The sequence below is a fragment of the Rattus norvegicus genome, chromosome 17, assembly GCF_021556685.1.
Source record: "Rattus norvegicus strain SHRSP/BbbUtx chromosome 17, alternate assembly SHRSP_T2T, whole genome shotgun sequence".
Classification (NCBI taxonomy): domain Eukaryota; kingdom Metazoa; phylum Chordata; class Mammalia; order Rodentia; family Muridae; genus Rattus; species Rattus norvegicus.
In genome coordinates, this window is record NC_141550.1 from 41935576 (window position 1) to 41958111 (window position 22536).

Genomic DNA, 22536 nt, shown 5'->3' on the forward strand with positions numbered 1-22536 from the left:
AGCAAATAGCCCCTATTTTAGTAAGCCAGTCCTATCCAACTGTTGCCAGATAATTATGAAGTGAAGGAATGCTAATATAAGGTATAAAATGTATAGATAAAAGTGATAAAAATGCATTAAGTAAAAAAGATTACACTGTAACCCTATTGACTTCTAACTTATCAAGTACTAGGGAATAAATAACACAGTAAAATAAGTAGAGGAAATAAAAACAGGTAATATTAGTAAATATACATTTTGAATACTATTTGAGGTCAAAATTGTTCACTTGTTTTCTTACTTATCGCTTCTCTAAAGACAAGGTTTCATTGCATAGCCCAGCCTGACCTCAAACCCAGTCCTGTTGTGCTGGAGCCTGCCAGCTGGAGAACAACGACTTGGGGAATGAGGATGATTATAGGAAAGGGAGAAAGAATTTGCAAGAGACAGATATGGGAAGGATTCTGGTCAATATCATGTCAGCAGTAAGTGTATTTTCTCAGTATCTTTTAAAGGGAAACAACAGAAAGCATGACCAATTCCAGCAAGTTAAATGAAGAGCACAAATGCTTATGTGGCAAGTTTATGGTACACAGGCCATTTTCTTCAGGCTTGGACAGTCTCTCAAGGATGTGTGCATAAGCAGAGGAACTTGGAAGGATATAACACATGGCTTAATTAAAAACAAAGACAGAGGGTTAGGGATTTAGCTCAGTGGTAGAGCACTTGCCTAGCAAGTGCAAGGCCCTGGGTTTGGTCCTCAGCTCCGAAAAAAAGAAAAAAGAAAAAAGAAAAAAAAAGACAGATGTTAGTAGACTCATTTATGATTAATCACAAGCAAAAAGTCAGCCAGAGTTAACTCTGTATGTGCTCCCCATGTGTTTCCCTTTTTTATTTATACCAGCCAAAGCTGTTTCAGCTATTGGTGTAGAAGACTGTATCTGTCTTAGGTGTCCCCTCAAGAAGTGTGGACCTTACCCATTATTGGTACATGAATTGTCGCATTCATGCCCTGCCTTAGGTTGATCCACCGCTGAGAGACTCTTACCTGTCCTTTTTATACATAAGAACTGTGCAAACTGTTAGTCACAGAGCAGAAAGTTGTGCCTGTCTTAGGTTGCCATCTGAAAACAGAGCTCTTACCCATCATCGGCACAAGAATAATCTTGTATTCGTGGCCTGTCTTAAGTTGAGAAGGTTTTCAAGACAATCTTACCCATCATTGACTACAAACTTCTGCTAGGGAAGACATTGGAGCTTGAACTTTTGTAACATTGCTTTGACTTCTGTAAAAGCTCTGATTATTCCTCTCAAAAGAGCAGGTAATAGGTATGCCATAAAAAGGATTGTAAAGCCAAGTCTTGATAGTCTCAATAAGAGAGATGTTAATGAAGTTCATGAAAGAAAAACAGCCTGTAAATTTTTTCAGAATATCATTTGCAATGCTATCAGCATCAAAAGACAAAGGCGTTGCATTTCTTAAATTCACAACCTCCTTTTGCACGGCTAATAAATATAAAGCAGTATTAGTATTATGCCATATACCTTGAAGGTGCCTTTTTATTCTGGTCCAATTATGCTGATTCTCATCATCCATTTTTTTTGGAGTTATACAAATCCCTACATATTGAGCATGACATTCCAGTTGGCTTCTGACTTTCATTCCTTGTACCTCATCTCCCATGATCTGCACTATATCATATAATGTGTGTCTATTCTTTGTTATAGCCATCTATCCAAATTCTCTAGTATGCTCAGGGCATTGGTTACACGTTCAGGAAGATGATTAACAAAACTAGCTGTTTGTACCTAAAGCTAATGTAGAAGTAGTAGCACTGTCTATAAGTATTATGAGTGCAATAAGACCAGCAATGATCAACTCAATGATCTGTATGTTTGCTCCTTGCCAGATTGTGATCTAATTCTTCCAATACTTTAACCCTTTTTCAGAATACCAAGATTCAGATAAATTTACAGGGCTTATAATAAATGCTGGTCGATGTTCTACTGTTACAGATAAACCATCATGCAATGCAAAAACACATTTGGACAAAAGACAAAACATGAAACATTGAACTCATTATCAGAGCCAATAACAAAGGTAACATTCCAAATTAGTAAAAGATTAGGTGGGGTAACACAGCATGTCACATTAACCTTAACACCAGAACTTGTTTCAATTTTATCCACAGTAAACATAACATCATACAAGGTATCTGCCAATTCCTAAATATTTCTCTGAAAATGTCCAGAATCAGCCCTCAAAATGCCCACTATTATTTCCTTTTGTCTAATATCCAATTGATTTCTAGACTAGTCCCTGATTGAGTCAGAGTAACTGGTCACATTAAAGGAAAGAAAAGAGTCATTATAACAACTTCTCTGTTTGATTTTTTTTGAGGATAGATTCTATAGTCTCCATGCTCTCTGTCCCTTGCCTGAGGCAAGGCAGCTTGTCCAGTCTGGGATATATGCATTCCCATCTTAATGATTAGCACTACAGTCTTAGAGATATTCTTCTTCCAAGTCTGAGGGTGCACAGAAACATATGTAGCATTGATACTATTTCTAGTAAAACAAATAGGTAGGCCCTGACCCATAGCAATGTAATTCACTAACTTGAAATACTTTTCACTCCCAGATCAACAGAATCCTAACAGCTGAGTTATCATTGAGTAGAGAGTTGTTTAGTTTCCACGTGTATGTGGGTTTTCTGTTGCTTTTGCTGCCATTGAAGACCAGCCATAGGCCAGGGTGGTCTAATAGGATGTATGGGATTATTTCAATCTTCTTGTTTGGTTAAGGGTTGTTTTGTGACCAATTACATGGTCAATTTTGGAGAAGGTACCATGAGGTACTGAGAAGAAGGTGTATTCTTTTGTTTTAGGGTGAAATGTTTTGTAGATATTTGTTAAATTTATTTGGTTCATAACCTCTATTAGTTTCAGTGTGTTTCAATGACCTGTCCATTGGTGAGAGTGGGGTGTTGAAGTCTCTCACTATTATTGTGTGGGGTTCAATGTGTGTTTTGAGCTTTAGTAAAGTTTCTTTTATGAATGTGGGTGCCCTTGCATTTGGGGCATAGATGTTAAGAATTGAGAGTTCATCTTGGCATATTTTTTTTCCTTTGATGAGTATGAAGTGTCCTTTCTCATCATGCTTGCTAACTTTTGGCTGACAGTCTATTTTACTGGATATTAGGATGGTAACTCCAGCTTGTTTCTTGGGACCATTTGCTTTAGAAGACTATCCTTTTACTCTGAGATAGTGTCTGTCTTTGTCAATGAGGTGTGCTTCTTGTATGCGGCAAAATGCTGGATCTTGTTTGCATATCCAATCTGTTAGCTCATGTCTTTTTATCAATGAGTTTAGTCCATTAGTATTGAGAGATATTAAAGACAGATGACTGTTGGTTCCTGTTATGATTGGTTTTGTAGGTGGCTTTATGTGCTTGTGGTTCTCTCCTTTTGGCTTTGTGGTGAGATGCTTACTATCTTGTCTTTTCTTTGTGTTTGAGTTTTCCTTCTAGGAGTCTTTGCAGGACTGGATTGGTAGATATTTACTGTTTGAATTTGGTTCTGTCCTGAAATATTTTGGTTTCTCCATCTATGTTGATTGAGAATTTTGCTGGGTGTAGTAACCTGGGCTGGCATTTGTGTTCTCTTAGAGTCTGCATGACCTCTGACCAGGCTCTTCTGGCTTTTAGTGTCTCTGTTGAGAAGTCTGATGTAATTCTGATAAGTCTACCTTTGTATGTTACTTGGCCCTTTTTCCTTGCAGCTTTTTGTCAACAAGGGGGGCAGAGGGTACCTGGAAGAGAATGGGGGACAAGAGACAAGAAGAAGGATGCCAAGACAAGAGTCTGATCAAGGCGACAATTTTATTTTTCTCCAAGGCTGAATTTATACTGTAACAGGGGTAACAGAGGGAGAGGGGAATAAGAAACATTTATGCAGGCCAAGGACACAATATTTGTGTGGTCAGGGAATAGGCTGATGTTGACAGGATGTCAGAAAGGTCACAGGTTTGTCATATCTGTTAGTCAGCAGGATGTTGGTTTTTCAGAAGGGTTACAGGTCATCATCTTGGGTATCTTGATGTATCATATTATTATTCATTTTGACCACCAGATTTGTATTAGTCTTCTGCATCTGGCTGGGGATTTTCCGTGAACCCAGTCATACTTAACTAACAATAATAATAACACCAATAATGGAGGGCTTCAAGGGCATCGCTCCCAACAGCTTTTAATATTCTTTCTTTGTCATATGCATTTAGTGTTTTGATTATTATGTGATGAGAGGATTTTCTTTTCTGGTCTAATTTGTTTGGTGTTCTGTAGGCTTCTTGTACCTTTATGGCCATCTCTTTCTTTATGTTGGGGAAATTTTCTTCTATGATTTTGTTGAAAATGTTTTCAGGTCCTTTGAGCTTGGAATCTTCGTTCTCCTTTATTTCAATTACTCTTAGATTTGGTCTTTTCATCATGTCCTGAATTTCCTGGATGTTTTGGGTTAGGAGTTTTTTATGTTTTCAATTTTCTTTGACAGTTGTGTCAATTTCTTCTGTGGTATCTTCTACACCTGAGATTCTCTCTTCTATCTTCTGTATTCTGTTGGTGGTAATTACATCTGTAATTACTGACCTCTTTCCTAGGTTTTCCATTTCCAGGTTTCTTTGTGTTTACTTTATTGTTTCTACTTCCACTTTTAGGTCTTGAAACTTTTATGCAATTACTTCACCTGTCTGTATTTTCCTGTATTTCTTTAAGAGACTTATTTATTTCCTCTTTAAGGGATTCTTCCTGTTTACCTGTGTTTTTCTGTATTTCTTTCAGTGAGTTATTTATATCCTCCTTAAAGGACTCTATTATCTTCACAAGATAGGATTTCAGTTCAGCTTCCTGATTTTCAGGTGTGTTGGTGTATCCAGTGCTTGCCGTGGTGGAAGAACTGAGTTCTGATGATGCCCACATGCTTTGGTTTCTGTTGCTTATGGTCTTGCACTTGTCTCTTGCCACTGGTTATCCCTGGTATTTGTTTGTCTGAGTGACTCTGTCTGGAGTCTGCCTCTTTTGTCCCTGGGTAGCAAAGGTCTCCTGGTAGGCCTGCAGCCCTGGCTGTAGCAGACCTCCTGTGGGGCCTTCCAACTGTGGGGTCTTCAGAGGGGCAGAGATGCTGCTGATCTGTTGCCCTGGCTCCTTGGAGGCCTTCAGGCTGTGGTGTTAGTTGCCCTGTGTGCAGTGAATCTCCCAGAATGCCAGTTTCCCTGTGTGCAGCAAGATCTTCTTGGATGTCTCAGGATGTGGTATCTTCCAGGAAGCAGAGTAGCTAGCAGACTAGTAGAAGTCTGTCCCAACAGAAAGGATTGGAGGTGGGGTGGGGGACAGAATTCACTGGGCAGGGGTTTTGGGGGGTGATGGGTCCTGAGTCCACTGGGCTCCTAGTGGCAGCTGTGGGACTTGAAGAAGGTTCTTACCAAATGTTCTTAGTACAGAGGACCTTCTGTGGTGCCTCAGGATGTAGTGCTTTCCAGGGCAGCAGACTAGCTGGCAGTCTGTCCCAGCAGAAAGGACAGGGTGGAAGGGGCTTCATTGTTTTTCTAAGAAAGTAATTGCTTCTCCTCTGCTGCTTTTAAATTTCTCTCTCTGTACTTGCCCTTTGGGGTTTGATTGTAACGAGTCTTTGTTGCTCTTACAGGTAATCCTATTTGGAGTTTCTTGAAATTCTTGGTTGTGAATATTCATGAGTTTTGTCAATTTTGAGAAGTTTTTAGCATTAGTTCTTCAAGTATTATCCCTGCCTCATCTAATTTCTTCTTCAGAGTCTCTCATAAAAAATGTCAGGTCACCTGACACTATTCACACGCAAAGTCCTTCCCCTCCCACCCCCACCCCCCCATATCTTCTGCTCGTTTTCAAGGATTTTTCTGTCAAGAGACAGGAACATAGAGTCTCCTAGTCTTACTGCAAAGGTTTCTCATAGAGCACCCCATACTCTTGCAGAGAGCTATTATTGTGTTGATTTAAAAACTTTACTGTTGGGGCTGGAGATGGCTCAGTGGTTAAGAGTACTGACTGCTCTTCCAGAGGTCTTGAGTTCAATTCCCAGGAACCACATGGTGGCTCACAACCATCTGTCATGGGATCCGATGCCCTCTTCTGGTGTCTGAAGACAGTGACAATGTACCCACATACATGAAATAAATAAATCTTAAAAAAAAATTTTTTTTTATTGTAACTGGAGTCCTTTCTCTCCTACAGCTGAAGAGAGCACTATCTTTCAATTAATAAAAAATAATTCAAATTGCCAGTCAATCAGTCAACCCTGCTTTGTTCATCTGAGACAAATAAGCCCTCAAAAAAATGTAGAAACTTTAAGTAGATGGAAAGAACAGAAAATAAAGAGAAAAAAAGTAGCCACTTTGTATAAGATGGCTCTTATAAAGTGGTTCTTCTTTTTGAAAAACAACTGAATAGAAACAACATTCAGCTGCATCTCTAGCTGGATAGTGTCAGGTGAGCAATTGTGTTCGTACACTTGGATACACTGAGAGCACATTTACTCATTTATTAAGTATGTAATGGACTCTTGGTGTGAAGCCATGTCTGTGAAAGTAATTGTGTCCTAACATTTCCTTACAAGAGAGGAGTACAAGTTTTCAAGATAGACATGATGACTGATATCTTCTGTATACTCCAAAAACAATGGATATTTTCTTACTGTTGCTAGCATGAATATCTTCAAAGATACCGAGTTAAACAATGTAATGACAATGATGGTGATAGTTTAATCATCACACAGTTCTATAGCTCAAGACACTAGTCTAAGTTTCTCACAGTTATAACTGATGTTGTCAGTTATGTACATGTTCTGATGTATATGTTCCATCAGGAGAATCCTTTTTCTTCTCTTCCCAGCTTCCAGGTTCCATCTCTTCTTTCAGTGTAGCCCTCCTCCACCATTTTCAAAGCCAGCAATGAAAGACCAGTTTCTTCTCACATCTCTCTAAATCATGTGCCAGTGAATTACTTTGGATAATATCATGGAGAGGTTCTCCATTTTCCTTGATTCGTGTGATTATGTTGGGCTGACTTGGGTAAACCCAGGCAATGACTCTGGTGATTTGAGTGAGGAATGACCCACCTTAGTCTCTGGTACTTTGAAGACTTGGTTTCCAGTTGGCAGAGCTGTTTGCAGAAGTGGTCCTTCTTTGCAATAAGTGTCACAGGGCCAGCTTTGAGATTTTATAGACTCACCCTACTTCCAGTTTTCTGCTTGGTGCTTGCAGTTGCAGTGGGATTTCTCAGCTTCCTGCTCTTGCCTGAGATTTGCTTTCCAGACTCCCACCATGTTGGTCTCTTAGCCCTCTGGAACCCAAAGCTAAATTAAACACTCTTCCTGATTTTGTGACATTAACATACCTATAAAGTCATGCATGGCAACTCCTCACAGGTTCAAAAAATTCAGGCAGGAGGATCTTTGGAAGGGACTTTACAACGTGTAAAACAGGAAATTATGTTTTTCCCATTTTCCTTCTTCCTAGATGGATGTCTTGTTTCCCAAGAAATTCCAGGAAGGTCAAGTAATATACATAAAAATATATAATATTAATACAATTATTATATATAACATCACTGTAATATTATAATATATATAAAATGCAGCCTGAAAAGTGTCCAATTTCAGGTCAGACAACTGCACTATAAGAAAATCTAACATAGGCCTCAATCAGAGAAATCTGGAAGGCAGGAATTATAATTAAAAGGTAGAGCTTTTGAAAGATCCCCAAAGGGAGACCCTTACTCAAGTCTTGGGAAATCGGGGACCCCAGATACAGAGAGATCATTTTGTATGTAATACGCAAAGGCAAGGTTTATTACGGAGATCTATTACGGAGACATCTGGAAGACAGGAATTATAATTAAAGGGTAGAGCTTTAACAGAACACCTGTTTTGTCAGCTTTGTTGGAACTATTCTTAAGAGAAAAACATTTTTCCTGAGGGTGGACTAGCTCAGCAGCACCACGCCTGGCTGCTGCAACACCCTCTCCATCCCTCACGCTCCTGCCTCCCCCCACCCCCAAGGCACAGGTATTTTTATCCTTTATTATTTCTGGCCACCAATAGTTTTTTTCATAGTAGATTATTCTGATGTCTTTGTGGAAGCATGGCTAGTCATTTTGTTTTTTCTTGGAAGGTTGAGGAATTCTGAAGCTACAGTTGACATGAGACATGCAATGAATGCAAGGTGTGGAACTAACTCTTACTTGAAGACAGTGCATCTTGGGGTCAGACCTCTATTGGACTATTCCTACAGGCTTTTGGGTGTCATGTCCTCTTTAGGAACACAGCTTTGCAGTTCTCTCCCCAGATAGATCCACCTGACCTCCAGGCTGGATTCTCCCTATTCTGGTCAAGACTTAGCTAGTTTTCCAGTTTATTCCAATACAGCTCTCATTTAGGCTATCCACAAAGTTGACTTTCAGTTGCTCAGTAAGTACTAAGCACCAGGAGGAGATTCCAGGATCTAAGAGCATTCCCACTGCCCTACAGAGCATTTGTATCTTGTTTCTGCAGCAGCAGGTCTGTGGATCCACTAGGGGACAATTCCACTCCATTCACTAACTTCCAAAACGCCTCTGTATTCTATGACTCTGAGCTCCATAAAGACTGGCTCTGAACTCAATAAAGATGAGCACAAAAAGATATTTGGGCAGGTAGATTTCAGTCAGCTTGTGAACTAATTTCAAGGCTGGTTGCAAGAGACTGCCTTCTCTGAGGTTCGAATTCAGGAACTTCAGATTATGAGACTGACGTGCTGCCTACTGCACTAAGAAGGCTATGAGGCCTGCATCTTGCCGCTGTCTTACAGGAAGCATTCAAAATCTTCTATTTGTCCTTTGCTCTGCTTCCAGACAGTGAATTCTTGCAATTTGAGGTGTTTGTTTTGGGACGGGGATATTCCCAAGATAGTCAACACAGGCACTTTTGAAGAGCCTCACAAGTCTTGAAATCAAGGTGTAGGACTGAACAAGGTGCCTAGTCTCTGCTGCTACTTGCTGTCTTACTTTTTTACTTCATTGTTGTGTATCCTTTTTCCTCTCCTGAGTCAACCGTGTCCTGTTGGAATAGTGCCTATCACGGAATACTTAAAAGTGTAAACAGCTCACACCAGTCCTAGAAGAGGTATGCAGGACAGCTGATGCAAATTTGCAGGCCCAATCATGCTGCTTTGGATATTATCCTCAAAGTACCACAATTGATATTAACACATTATATTGATATTAGCACATTATATTGATATTGTGGTTTTTGCTTGTTTTGTTTCTTCTTTTCCACTTCTCTGACTCCCAAACCTATTAAGGATCTTATTGATATTATTTCTCTCAATCTATTTTTTTCATAAGCCTATATATCATTATTCCTATCTTACTGATAAAGCCAAGACTCAGTAGAGCTAATCACACAGTGATGATTGACAAAGCCAGACAACGAACAAATCAGGGCTCAACTAGCTTGCTTTCTTTCTTTCTCTCTTTCTTTCTTTCTTTCTTTCTTTCTTTCTTTCTTTCTTTCTTTCTTTCTTCCTTTCTTCCTTTCTTCCTTCCTTCCTTTCTTCCTTTCTTCCTTTCTTCCTTTCTTTCTTCCTTCCTTCCTTTCTTTCTTCCTTCCTTCCTTCCTTTCTTTCTTCCTTTTATTTTCTTTGAAAATATCATAGGTTGTCCTAATTAGGGTTATCATTGCTGCGATGAAACACCATGACCAAAGCAACTTTGGAGGAAAGGGTTAGTTTGACTGACACTTTCACATCACTATTCATCATCAAAGGAAGTCAGGACAGAAACTCAAGTAGGGCAGAAACCTGAAGGCAGGAGCTGATGCAGAGGCCATGGAGGAATGTTGCTTACTAGCTTGTTCCCCATGGTTTGCTCAGCCTGCTTTTTAAAGAACCCAAGACCATCTTTACGGAGGTGACCCTTCTCCCCCAACACACACATTATAGGCTGGGCCCTCCCCTATTGATCACTAATTAAGAAAATGCCCTAGAGGCTTGCCTATGTCCTGATCTTATGAAGACATTTCTCAGTTGAGGCTCCTTCCTCTCCAAGGACTCTGGCTTGTGTTAAATTGACACAAACCAGCCAGCATACAGCATACAATGCATCTTCTTCATATCTGCTCCCACTCCTCTTTTCCTGCCCACCCTGCCACTGTAACACATCTCACTTCAAGTTTCATGAGTTAGTGCAGGCAACACTTTATAGTATTCTTTCTCCAGAAGAGAAATTTCTGTCCCTGTATCAGCATAGATCTGAAAGACCTGCAAGAGCAAAGAAAAATGGCAGCTCCACACTGGTCTAGAGGCACTTATTCTCTAAGTTGATTCACCCTCACCCCTACCCTGCCTCCACTTCTCTTGTGTTTACAGGGCCTCAACTCTGCTTCATCCTTCTCACAGTCTGTCTCAATATTCAAGTCCCAAGGGAATAGAGGAGGTGCAGAGCTTAGAGAGGTTTCGCATCCTGTTTCTCACCCAAGTGGAGTCTAGTTTAGTACTGAAACATGGTCACATTCTCTGAGCATAGGTTCACTGGCAGGGGCTTTGTTTAAGATCTGTGGAATGACATAGCCAGCCTAATCTACATAGTGAGCTCAAGGACAGTTAAGACTGAGAGAGACCTGACTCAAACAAAATAAAACAAAATAAAAACAAAAAAGATTTGCAGAATGAAGAATGCTAGTCAGGTAATTTAGAAATCTTTAAGAGTGCAGTTTCAGAAAAATGGTGGACAGAGAAGTTCTGAAAAATCCTTATCTAAGAAAGAAATGTCACTAGGGAAGAGTAGAAGGGCCTTGTCCTCGGAGTGACTGATGGGAACAGACATTAGCAAGTGCCTTCCATGGAACTGTAAGTGCCTGGGGAGTGAGGCTTGAGGACCTTGGTTTATGAGGCTATCTGCTAAGAATGGGAAAGAATGATTGTATGGAGTCAAGGAATTAATAGAGTGTGTCTTCTTTATGAGTCACATCTCATAGTTGAGAGGAGTCAAGTCAATTGCATGAGACGGGATGGGGAAAGACACAGATGGTATGAGCAGGGGCATGGACCTGCAGAAGCTCCTGAAGGCAGCCAGCCCTTAGGAACCAAGACCCTCCTGCCGGCTAATGACTTTCTGTTGGCTAAAATTCATCTCTGAGAAGTCGTCTCTGGTGAATACCCCACAACAGAGGCTGGAGAGGGAAGGACATTAAAAGCAGGGTGCTTTTTTAATCTCTTCCGTCTCATTCTAGGTCAGTGAGTGAAATTTCCATTTCCCCATATCTCCCAAAGAAATGAACTATCCTGCTAAAATGTAATCAAGCTCGCTGTGCCCAAAGCTGCTGTGCACACTCGTCAGAGGCTCAGCGTTTTAATAATCCAGTTGGAGACACAATTCAAGGGGCAGGTAGGACGAGGTTTTCCTGGGTTAACTTCAGAGAAGCTTGAGTAAGGCCCTCTTCAGCTGTGCGCTCACGGGTTTTCTAACCTTGGACAGTTACTATCCCTGACAGGGCCATGGTGAAATGACCTGGCAGAGCTTGTGGACCGGCCATACAAGACAACATGGCGGTAAAAGTAGTTTTGAGTTTAGAATGGTGTAGTGGCTTGTGACATTTCTAGGAGCTGTGCGTCACGCTTCATGCATCGTGCTTTTCTCGAATCCTCCTTTGTTCGTGTCTATTTTTGTGGTTGTTGCCACAGCAAGGCCACCAGTTAGGGGGCTGGAGCTCTGAGGGTTCCTGGAAAACAGGACCAACGGCGTATTTTCACCAAAGAACCGAAGAACAGCGTCTTTTCAGTGAAGAACAAACGATTGGGAGGTGGAGGCTGACGCGCTGCGTTGACTTTCTCAGTTATAGATTCGGAGGTTGCGAGCGACTTCGAAGTCACAGATATTCATTGTCACCAAAGCTCCTTGTCTCAGCGACGACGGGCTGTCTTAGATGTCAGGATGAAGAGACTTCAAGCTGGATTGTTCTATCTTGGGAGAAGGGAAACCCAGGCATCCGGTCCTGCAGTGGTCAGCGCTGGCTCCCTCGGACCCCGTGTGAGTCGCTTTGGGTTTCTCCCGTCGAGGCTCTGGAGATGTTCAGACAGTAAGTGACCGTGCTAAGTACTTTCTGGGTGACCTAAAAATGCTAATTTCAGAATCTCAAGTTCTTGACTCCTTCGCTACTTCATCAAAGGAGGACGGAATGTGTTATCCAAATTTTTTTGGCGAGTGGATTCCGAATTTCAGTAAAATTGGGAAGGTTATCAAATTGTTACTTAGGAGCAACAAGGAGAACTGTGCGGCAGACGAACTCCGTCGTAGCTAGAGAGCGGCTTGCTTTTTGTGTGACTATTGATCAAGTAGACTGTGCTGTGACTGGATTCTGCAAACTGATCAGGAATTATTGCAACGAGATATTTATTGCCCTCTTACAGTATCTCGGAGAAACTTTCGAGTACACTGTAGCTGTCTTCAGCCACATCAGAAGAGGGCATCAGATCTCATTACAGATGGTTGTGAGCCACCATGTGGTTGCTGGGAATTGAACTCAGGAGCAGTCAATGCTCTTAGCTACTGAGCCATCTTTTTCAGTCCTCGGAGAAAAGCCTCGAAGTAAAGAAATGCAAGAAAAATGAAAAATTTTATCAACTGACAAGAATGTTACACATCTATAGAGCTAGATGAAAAGTAGGCTGCCAACTGGCTGGTTAGCTCAGTTGGTTAGAGCATGGTGCTAATAACGCCAAGGTTGTGGGTTCGATCCCTGTACGGGCCATACATAATTTACTTTTAGTCTGCTATAAACCCAAAATAGAACCTTGTAAATTTGCTGTACAATGATTTTCGGTCTGAGCTAGTATGTGGGGATTGTTTAAAGTTCCGCGAAACAACATCAAGAATGGCGTTTACGTTTCTGAGAGTTCAGGCTTAGAACAGAGCCGAGGTTGTAATTTTTTTCCGGGGTGGGGGACTTGTTCTGTTAAGACTTGTGGAATGAAGGACTGCTAGCCAGGTATCTTAAAAATCTTGAAGGAAAGGTAGTTAGAAAAAGGTGAACAGAGTCAGTGTTTGAAAAGCTGTTATCTAAGAAAGAAATGTTGCTAGCGGGAGGGCATTTTCCTCAAAGTGACTGATGGGTACAGACATTTGCAGGTGGCTTCCATGAAACTTCATGTGGTTGGGGCAACAACCTTGAGCATCCTAGTTTATGAATCTATTTGGTAAGAATAGGAGAGAATGATTGTATGGGCTCATGGATTAATAGTTTGTTCCTTCTTTTATGAGTCACATCCCACAGTTGAGAGGAGTCTGTCAATTGCATGAGACAGGATGGGGAAAGAAACAGATGGTAAGCACAGGGTCAGGGACCTGCAGAAGCTCCTGAAGGCAGCCAGCCCTTAGGAATCCAAGACCCTCTGCAGCCTTCTGGCTGTGCTCTAGATAAGTGAGCTGAATCACATAGCTGGTGATTAATCCAGAGTCTCACACAGTTTCTTTGAGCAGAGACAGATGTTATAATTATACGACTATGTTGTTAAGAACACACACTTCTTTTTTTTTTTTTTAATTAACTTGAGTATTTCTTATATACATTTCGAGTGTTATTCCCTTTCCCGGTTTCCGGGCAAACATCCCCCTCCCCCCTCCCCTTCTTTATGGGTATTCCCCTCCCCATCCTCCCCCCTTGTCGCCCTCCCCCCAACAATCTAGTTCACTGGGTGAACCCCCAGTCTCAGCAGGACCCAGGGCTTCCCCTTCCACTGGTGCTCTTACTAGGATATTCATTGCTACCTATGAGGTCAGAGTCCAGGGTCAGTTGCTTAGTCCCTGGAAGCTCTGGTTGCTTGGCATTGTTGTACATATGGGATCTCGAGCCCCTTCAAACTCTTCCAGTTCTTTCTCTGATTCCTTCAACGGGGGTCCTATTCTCAATTCAGTGGTTTGCTGCTGGCATACGCCTCTGTGTTTGCTGTATTCTGGCTGGAACACACACTTCTTATGAAGAGAAACAGAGTCGGTTCCCAATACCCAGTCAGGCAGCTCACACACCTGTGACTCTAGCTCCAAAGAATCTGATCTCCTTTTCGGGCTTCCTTAGGCGTTTGTATTCGCGTTCATGAACACACACACACAACATAATTTTAAAAAAATTAAACACAAGATAAAAAGATAAATATTTTCATTATATTGTATACATGTATGCACATTTCAGAGGATAACCGGTCCCTACTAAACCATCCAATTGGTGGTTTGGGTTTGTTATTTTTGGTTTTGTTTTGGGATAGTAGTATCTCTTTGGCCTGTGACCGTCTGAATAGCTCCCGTCTATGCCTCTCAAGAGTAAGGATTACAAGCACAGCTCAGCATACTTTTTTTTTCTATTTTTTAAATTTATTTTTAATTCCGGGGATCAAACTCTCCTTTCAACGAAGAAATTGAATCCTGCTAAAATGTCATAATTAAGCTCGCTTTGCCCAAGAGCTACACTTTGAAAGAGTCTCAGCAGTTTTGATAATAGAGTCCGATACGCAATTCAAGGGGCTTACAGGACAAGGATTTCCTGAGACAACGTCCCCTGCGCACCCACAGGTTTTCTAACCTTGGAGAATTACTGGACTATTATCGGGGACAGGGCGTCAGTGAAATAAGACCCAGCAGAGCTCTTGGACCGGCCATTGGAGATCTTGTCTCCAAGGGTCCTGACATCCTGGAGGTAAAAGCAGTTTTAGTGCAGTGGTTTGTGACATTTCTAGGAGCTGTGCCTCACGACTCAGGCGTCGCGCTTTTTAAAAATCCTCCACTGTTCGTGTTTCGTGTCCACCTTTGTGATTGTTGCCACCGCAAGACCGCCAGTTAGGTGACTGGAGCTCTGAGGGTCCCTGGAGAAGAGGACCAACAGTGTCTTGTCACCAGAAGGTCCCCGAAGAACAAACGACTATAGGTGTAGGCTGATGCGCTGCGTTGGCCTCCTCAGTTACAAACTCGGCCATTGCGAACGACTTCGGAGTCACAGATATTCGTTGTCACTAAGTATTTTCTGGGCGACTCGAAAAGACTCATTTCAGAATCCCAAGTTCTCAACTCCTTCTCGACTTCATTAAAGAAAGACCGAATGATACAGGAGAGCATCCCTGTCGCCTCTTCCAGTTCCTTTGAGGCAGATATAAAACGCCACGAAGCGCCGGCGACCCCCAAACTTCTGGAACAGCCACAGGTCCAGTGACGATGGTAAATCCTAGTTCAAGCTGAGCGGATCTTGGCATCGCTGCTGCCCAGGACAAGCGTGGATACGCCGAGATGACTCGTCTCTGAGGCGGACTAGAGTGACTAGGGTCCTGCACTTTTCTCACGCAGCGACTCGCGGACCCGGATAGTGTCCAGCGAGATGACGTCCCGCCTTCGCGGAACAAGGCAGACCGTCTGGGCACGAACATTGGGTCTCTCCGGAGCAGCGGGTCTGGAATCCTGGGGTACCGCCACCACTGCGTTATCTAAATGTTTTTGGCGAATTATTAAAATTGGGAAGACTTAAAATAGTCCCTCGTGGGTAAGAGGGAGAAGTGGGCTGCAGAACTCGGTCGCGGCCAGCGGGCGGGTTGTAGTTTGTGTGTCTGAGCGAGTGAACTAGACTGTGTAGGACGAGTATCTCTGGGACCCACAAACGGTGCTCAGGAATGATTGCAAGGTAACATTTGTTGCTATGGTAGGTTTTTGTTGTTGTTGTTTTGTTTTGTTTTTTGTTTTGTTTTTTTTTTTTTGTTTTTTTGCTTCGAGACATTTTCTACTTCGAATAACGCGCGGTTCTTAAAATTTTCCATCCTGAAGAAAATCTTAAAAGTTCGAAAAACAACAGCAGCAACATCATCATCATCATCATCATCAATAACAACAACAACAAAACAACAACAAAGCAAAAAACCAAAAAGGAAGCCTTTTCCTCAATAGTTTTTTCTCTTTTACTATCTGTAGAGTTCATAGAGGGGTTACTCCAGGTGGCTGGTTAGCTCAGTTGGTTAGAGTGTGGTGCAAATAGTGCCAAGGTCGCAGGTTTGGTCCCCATACGGGCCACATTTGTGGTTTTTTTTTTTTTTTTTTTTTTTGCTACTGTGATATGCCTTCAAAGTAAAAGAAAAGATGAAACAAATGTGGTATAGATGTACTCTGTAGAGCTGTGTAAGACATACCACATTCAATTTGTTTCCTTTTGATTGCCCTATGCCATCTATCTGAGTTCTAATTTTGTGGTTTAGTTTCCTGAAAGCACACCAGAAGGAATAAGTCTGGAAGCAGTAGGAAACAGCAGTGAATTCATGCATCTTTCTCAGATCACATATTCCGCAGTGTGCCTCCTCTCCAGTCACACTGATTTCACCAGCTGACTTCCTGCAAAGTTGTGTGGATTAGATAGCTGGGTAACACTCCCAGAAAAACCCAATCTCGACCTTTGGCTGCTCCTTCTTTTCTGTTTCCTGCCTTCTGTTAATCTAGAGACATTGAATTGAGTAATGTCAGGTTCAGAACCCCAAGCCATTCATCAGTGTCCAACTGTTTAGTGAGGTCCAAAGCATCTCCTATCGAGATCTTTCCTGACAGTTTTCTGAACTGAGCTTTATGCCTCCCAGCATTCCCAGGGAGCCCAACAAAGGTCTATGTTGTGGCATCTACAATGAACCTTTTAGTGAGCTCCCTCATGACATTATAGAAGGCAAATATCAAGGTGAGTGTAATGCAATAAAGTCAGGTCTTTTCAGATGTTTCTCCAAACTTTAGTTAAAGTGTTGTGGATTGAATTATGGCTTTATATGCTAGGCAAGCACAATGCAACAGAGCAGCAGCCCAGCTCTTACATACTGAGATTCATTTAAGCAAGCCCCTTTGAGCTGAGTGAGCTCACTTACAACTGCCCTTTGTTGTGTTTTATAAAAAGAAAATGAAGCCAGGGATGTGTCTGGTGGAGGCTCAGTATGGTGTTGGGGAAGGGGGTGTCTCTGTGGGCCCATGCTGAGGCCCATGATAGAGAGAGACAGACAGAAAGGGGGGTGGGGTGGGCTATGAGCATGTGGAGACAGGGGAAGGAAAATGGTGAGAGAGGGAAAAGGATAAGGGAGCAAGAGGAAGAGGAGAAGAGAGAGGAGGGGGCACCCAGCACCTTTTATACAGAGTCAGGCACACCTGGCCATTACCAAGTAACTGTGGGGTGGAGCCTAGATGAAAGGCCAAACCCTTTGTCCTTCTCTTCCTACTTGTTTTACACCTCTGGCATTCTTGTCTCTCATAAATCATTCCTGCTCTTCTGTGTTGAAAAGTAACATAACAGTTTTTCTGTTCATTGACTGATTGAATGATCAAATAGCTCTGCCCATACTGTTCAGTTGTATCCTCTGCTTCCATTTGCATTTACATGACTAAAGACATTCCCCTGCAACCCACAAACAACCTGCGGTGTCCAGGTCCACATGCCCTTAACTACTCTTAAAGATCTGTAGAGTTTATTGCACGTATCAAGTTGAAAAGGTACATGCACATAGCTGACCCTTTCCAGATGCAACAAAGGCTCAGGTGAATTGAGTGTTTTTCACAGGCACTCAGTGTTGGGAAATGACAAAGCCTGAATTAGGAAGTAGAAGTTGAGGATCAAATAATGAGTTCTTCCTCTGCCCCAACTCCCCTTTCTCTGCCTGGTCTGCACAGTAACTCACTCGTTAACACACGAAATATAGAATCTCCCAACCTCCACAGTCTTGAATATAGACTCCTGGTAATATTCTCTTGCCCCAGAGCTGGGGTTCTGTTACTGTGGATCTCTGCCAGGGCATTCCAGACCAGGTTGGCATTTAGGCCCAGAGTGCAGGAGGAAATTCTCCCGCCGAAAAAGAACAACTGAGTATGTTCTTGCCATTACATTTAGAGGGAAGAGAGCAAATTGTTCATTTCTAGACCCAATTGCAGCATGTCCTCTGGACTGGGCTATATGTGTTCCAGCATTTCAATCACAGAGAAGCCTGCAAGTGTGCCGCATGTCTAGACACTGTTGTTGTCTTATTGGAAGATTCTTCACCTGAGGTGTGAAGGCAAATCTGCAGATTGTGTCTCTGAACCCAAACCCAGAGCTTCTCTCCTTCCTTCCTCTCCTAGCTGTACCCTAATGGTCACTGTCCTTGGTCCCTTGTTCCTGACAGCTAGGAAAGCACGCCTGCTGCTTCATTCTTCCAGAAAACAAAACAAAACAAAACAAAACAAAACACCCAAACCAACCAAACAACCCCCCCCCCAAAACTGTCCATAATCTTATTTCAGATTTTGGAACAGAAGAAAAATCTGTCCGGGATCTGGATGGTCCACAGAGGATGTCCCAGGTCTGACTGTCCACTCAGGAGCTATGGAATCAAGAGTTTTCACTCAGAATTTTCTGGCTGCCCTGGTGGAGGTGTCCTTTGTGGGTTTAATGGTTGTTTTCCATACTAGGGATGTCACGAGGGAGCATTCTTAGAGCCTCTCACAGGGGCAGGGAAGACTGCAGAGCATTCTGCACTGCCTTCTGAAGGTAGAGACAAAAGGGGTTATTTCAGGGGAGTAGCGCCTGTGTAAAATACAAGGAGGAAAGGGGGACGGAAGAGCTGAGGCACTCGGAAACATCTGGAGGAGAATGTCGTAGATGCTGGAAAGTAAGTGACTCAAATGGTCGTAGCAAAGTGATTTTCAGTTTTTCTCAGGGCTTAGAAATGAGAAATTTAGACTAGTGGAGGTTTGTCCACATTGATGATGATGATGGCAGTGCCCAGCTATGGGACACCTCATGCCTGTGAGGTGCAAAACTCCACTAACACGGTACCTGTGAACAAAAGGTGGAGGAAGAAAAGAAAGATTGCAGAGAAGCACCCAGAGTATTCACAGCACAGCACAATATGGAGGATTAAGGAAGAAGTCCTAAACCTGGTGACACAGAGGAGGTTCTGATCCAGTGTCTGGTAAGTGAAAGAACAAATAGACACTCACAAAAACCAAGTGCACAGACTAAGGAGTTCATGAAGTGAGTGTGAGAAGGAAAAATTACCAAATGCATGGACTAAGGAGAGGGTGAAGTAGTGCGTGCTGAAGTTGGAAAAGGTAGATTGTCAGGCTTTCACAGGAAAGTGCCATGAGAACATGTGGAGAATGTGGGCATCGATCCCACTACCTCTTGCATGCTAAGCAATCGCTCTACCATTTGAGCTAATTCCCCAATGTAAGAACTGGGTTTGTACTCTCTTTTATGCTAAAAGTCTCCATTGGTCATCATATAGGTACCTAGTATAGCTATGGTACAAGAAAGCATGATGGTGAAGGCTGAAACCGTGGAACTGAGATTGTTCGAACTGTCCAAAAGTGTAAGAAATGAACTGATTCTGACAAGAGAAAGTGAGAAAAATTGGTGCTGTTTCCACCTGGTTTCAAACCAGGGACCTCTCACGTGTGAGGCAAGTGTGATAACCACTACACTACAGAAACTTCCCACAGCCTCAACTCTATCACTTTACAATCCAAGATACTGTAAATTTGCTAAAATGTTACCTAGAAGCCACAGATTCACCTTCACAGTGAGAACTGCAATCAACCAAACCAAAGATTAAAAAGCCACAGTAGAAAGGTGACATCCTGTATAGGGAAGGCGAGTAGGGGAAAAAGCTCAGTGGAGGGAGGAGTGTGTGGTTGGAGTGCTGAGTGAGACTCAGCAGTGCATCTCAGGGAAAGCTCTAAGGTGTCGAACACAAAGAAGGAAGAAGAATGGAAGAACCTGACCAACTGGAGACACCTTAAGAAGAACATTGTATATGCCAGAGAGCTTTTGAGCAACGCCCCACGGGTGGCTCAAATAGTCATAACATCGTGTTAAGGGAAAATCCTCAATTTTTCACAGGGCTTAGAAATAGAACATTGAGACGAATGTGTGTGTGTGGGGGGGGCAGGTTCCACTCAGGCCAAATGGAGTTTTTGTCCTCATAATGCTCTGGCAGCAGTGCGGGGTAGCTCCTTGCTGGTGAGGCGAAGAAAAAACTCCTATCATGGCGGTAGAATGTGTAAAAGATGGATGAAGGATAGGGAAAATTCCGACAGAGCAGCTCAGTTTAAGGGGACCCTTATATGGTCTCATAGAAAGGTTCAGACTCAATGTTTGTAAACGCTTACAAGCATTTGTTAAATGCACAGATCAATGTATGTATAGTGTAGATGGAGGAATTCTCAAGAGACTGGAAATAATCCTTCTGGGAATTGTCCTTCAGTGTATGTGTTTCCTCAGTGAATGTGAAGGAGTGTCTCAGAAGACAGTGATCGTTATGGTGAACAAAGCAAATGTCTCAGAACACCTTAATTCCATTACTGTGGCCACGTGCCCAGTGTAGGAAAGTCTCTGTGCCTCTGTTTTCAATTTTTAAAGGAATTGTCACTAGCTGTTCTTTCAGAGGACCTGGCTTTGATTCCTAGGCAGCTCACAAGCATGTTCAACTTCAGTACTAGGGTATCTATTGCCCTCTTCTGGTCTCTTTTGGACACTGCATGTAAATACCTGTAAGTAAGAACTATTAGACTTTCCTGTGGATCCACTCAGCCTTCCCTTTCTTTGTGTCAGCCAATGATACACAGAAACCTTTTGTACCAGGGACTCCCAGTGACTACACTGGACTGAAACCCAAGAGTACCTCCTCCCTATCTCACCTTCATCTCTGGGGACTTGACCTCTTGGTGGGGATTTAGGATCCCGTTAACTCTTTCCCACAGCCCTTCTGAGCCTTTCCTCATAGCACAATGCTTTCTTTCTACCATGATCCTCCAGGAAGCACATTGAGTTGGGGCACAGGCAATTTTCACTATCCTTCCTGCCCTCCATTCTGATCTCTCCAGACCTACTCTTAGTTATGTAGCAGCCTACTGCAGGAGCCCCTCCTCCCACCCCATCTCCACCCTATGGGGACCTTCGTGCCAACCCTGGTCCACTAGCTCTTTCCCACTGTCCCTCTGATTCCTCCCTTATAGCCTATCTCCATTTCTTTTTGTCATCCACCAAGCTACAGGAGCTCTCTCTACCAGGAACCCCACAGCCACCACACTTGCCAAGGATCCAGAGTGGGTGACAGCAACCAAAGAACAGAATATTCCCCCAATAAAGACAGGAACAGATATCTATACCAAGAAACTCTAAAGTATCATAACTTCTCTGCCAAATGGACTGGCAAGACAGTATGTTTTCCCAAGAAGTCTGTTGCAGTAGACCTTGAGAAATGCAATATAGCTGCAGGACTTTATAATAGTAATTATGAATGTGTTTAATGACCTAACCTTTAAAAAAGCTAAGAAAAAATGCCTAACTGAAAAGTGTAAAAACACAGTTGAATGAAAGTGGCCCCCATAAGCTCATAGGGAGTGGCATTATTTGAAAGGATTAGGACATGTGTCTTGTTGGAGTAGGTGTGGCCTTATTGGAAGAAATATGTCACTGAAGGTGGACTTTAAGGTTTCAGAAGCTCAAGCCAGGCCCAATGGCCCACACTCTCTTCTTGCTGCCTCCTGATCCAAGACTAGAACTCTCAGCTCCTCCTCCAGCACTAGGTCTGCCTGAGAGCTGCCAATACTTCTCCTCCAATAAAAAAGGGTGGAACAGTTCCTAAATGTACCCTCTAGCTAGTTCATGCTTTGTCATGCTCTAGCTAGTTCTGGCTCCAGCGGGTCATTGGAACTAGCCCTAATTTATCTCAGTGGCTCCATGCTGCCCCCAAGTACTCTGACCCAGGCAGCAATTTCTCTATCCATCTAGTTCCCAGTGCTGGTTGTTACCGTGCCAGGCATACATATCCCAATTCTGTAGCAGGCTGGTGTGTCTTGTCACCATAACTCTCTTGAATTCAATTAACTCACCACATGAAAGAACACACCATACAGTATCCTCTGATCCAATTGATAAGATATAATTTGCCCATCTAGACAACCCAAAATCCTGTATACCCCCATCCCTTAAAATTAGTTGTAACAACCTACAACTATGCACAGAGAAGAATCTTAACATCTGCCACCATGATCTCTCGGCTCTCTAGCTCTGGCCTCCTCTCTCCTTTTCTCCCTCCCTTCTAAAACCTCTGTTCCCTCTTCCCTTCCTTCTCATCCAACGACAGGCCTTGCTTTATCTTGTTGGCCTTACCTGCATAATGACATCAACCTACATCCCCATCCTGATAATGAAGTAAACCTCTGAACTGCAACTCATCTCCAACTAAATGAGATCTCAAAATATGAAAGACACAATTTGCAAATTCAAATTACTTGGAGATTTCATCTTACTTGAGTCAGAATGGCCAAGTTCAATAAAGCAAATGGTGGTAAGATTGTGGGGAACACTTACTCATTATTAGTAGGAGTTCAAATTTGTACAGCTACTATGAAAATTGGAAACAGAATAAATCTACCTCAAAATCTAAAAACTGACATGGTGTGGTGCATGCATTTAATCCCAGAAGTTGGGAGGCAGAGGCAGGACAAGCTCTGTGAAT

The 22536-nt window shown here is 42.6% G+C and overlaps 3 non-coding genes across 3 annotated transcripts; 1 reads left to right on the forward strand and 2 right to left on the reverse strand.

Moving 5' to 3' along the window:
- Nucleotides 1-8748: 8748 nt before the first annotated feature.
- Nucleotides 8749-8821, reverse strand: Trnam-cau6 (transfer RNA methionine (anticodon CAU) 6). The gene has a single exon. It is a non-coding gene; the product is annotated as a tRNA-Met (tRNA).
- A 3896-nt stretch (nt 8822-12717) lies between these two features.
- On the forward strand, nt 12718-12791 carry Trnai-aau8 (transfer RNA isoleucine (anticodon AAU) 8). Its single transcript has one exon. It is a non-coding gene; the product is annotated as a tRNA-Ile (tRNA).
- A 6640-nt stretch (nt 12792-19431) lies between these two features.
- Nucleotides 19432-19504, reverse strand: Trnav-cac6 (transfer RNA valine (anticodon CAC) 6). The gene has a single exon. It is a non-coding gene; the product is annotated as a tRNA-Val (tRNA).
- Between the last annotated feature and the right edge of the window lie 3032 nt (nt 19505-22536).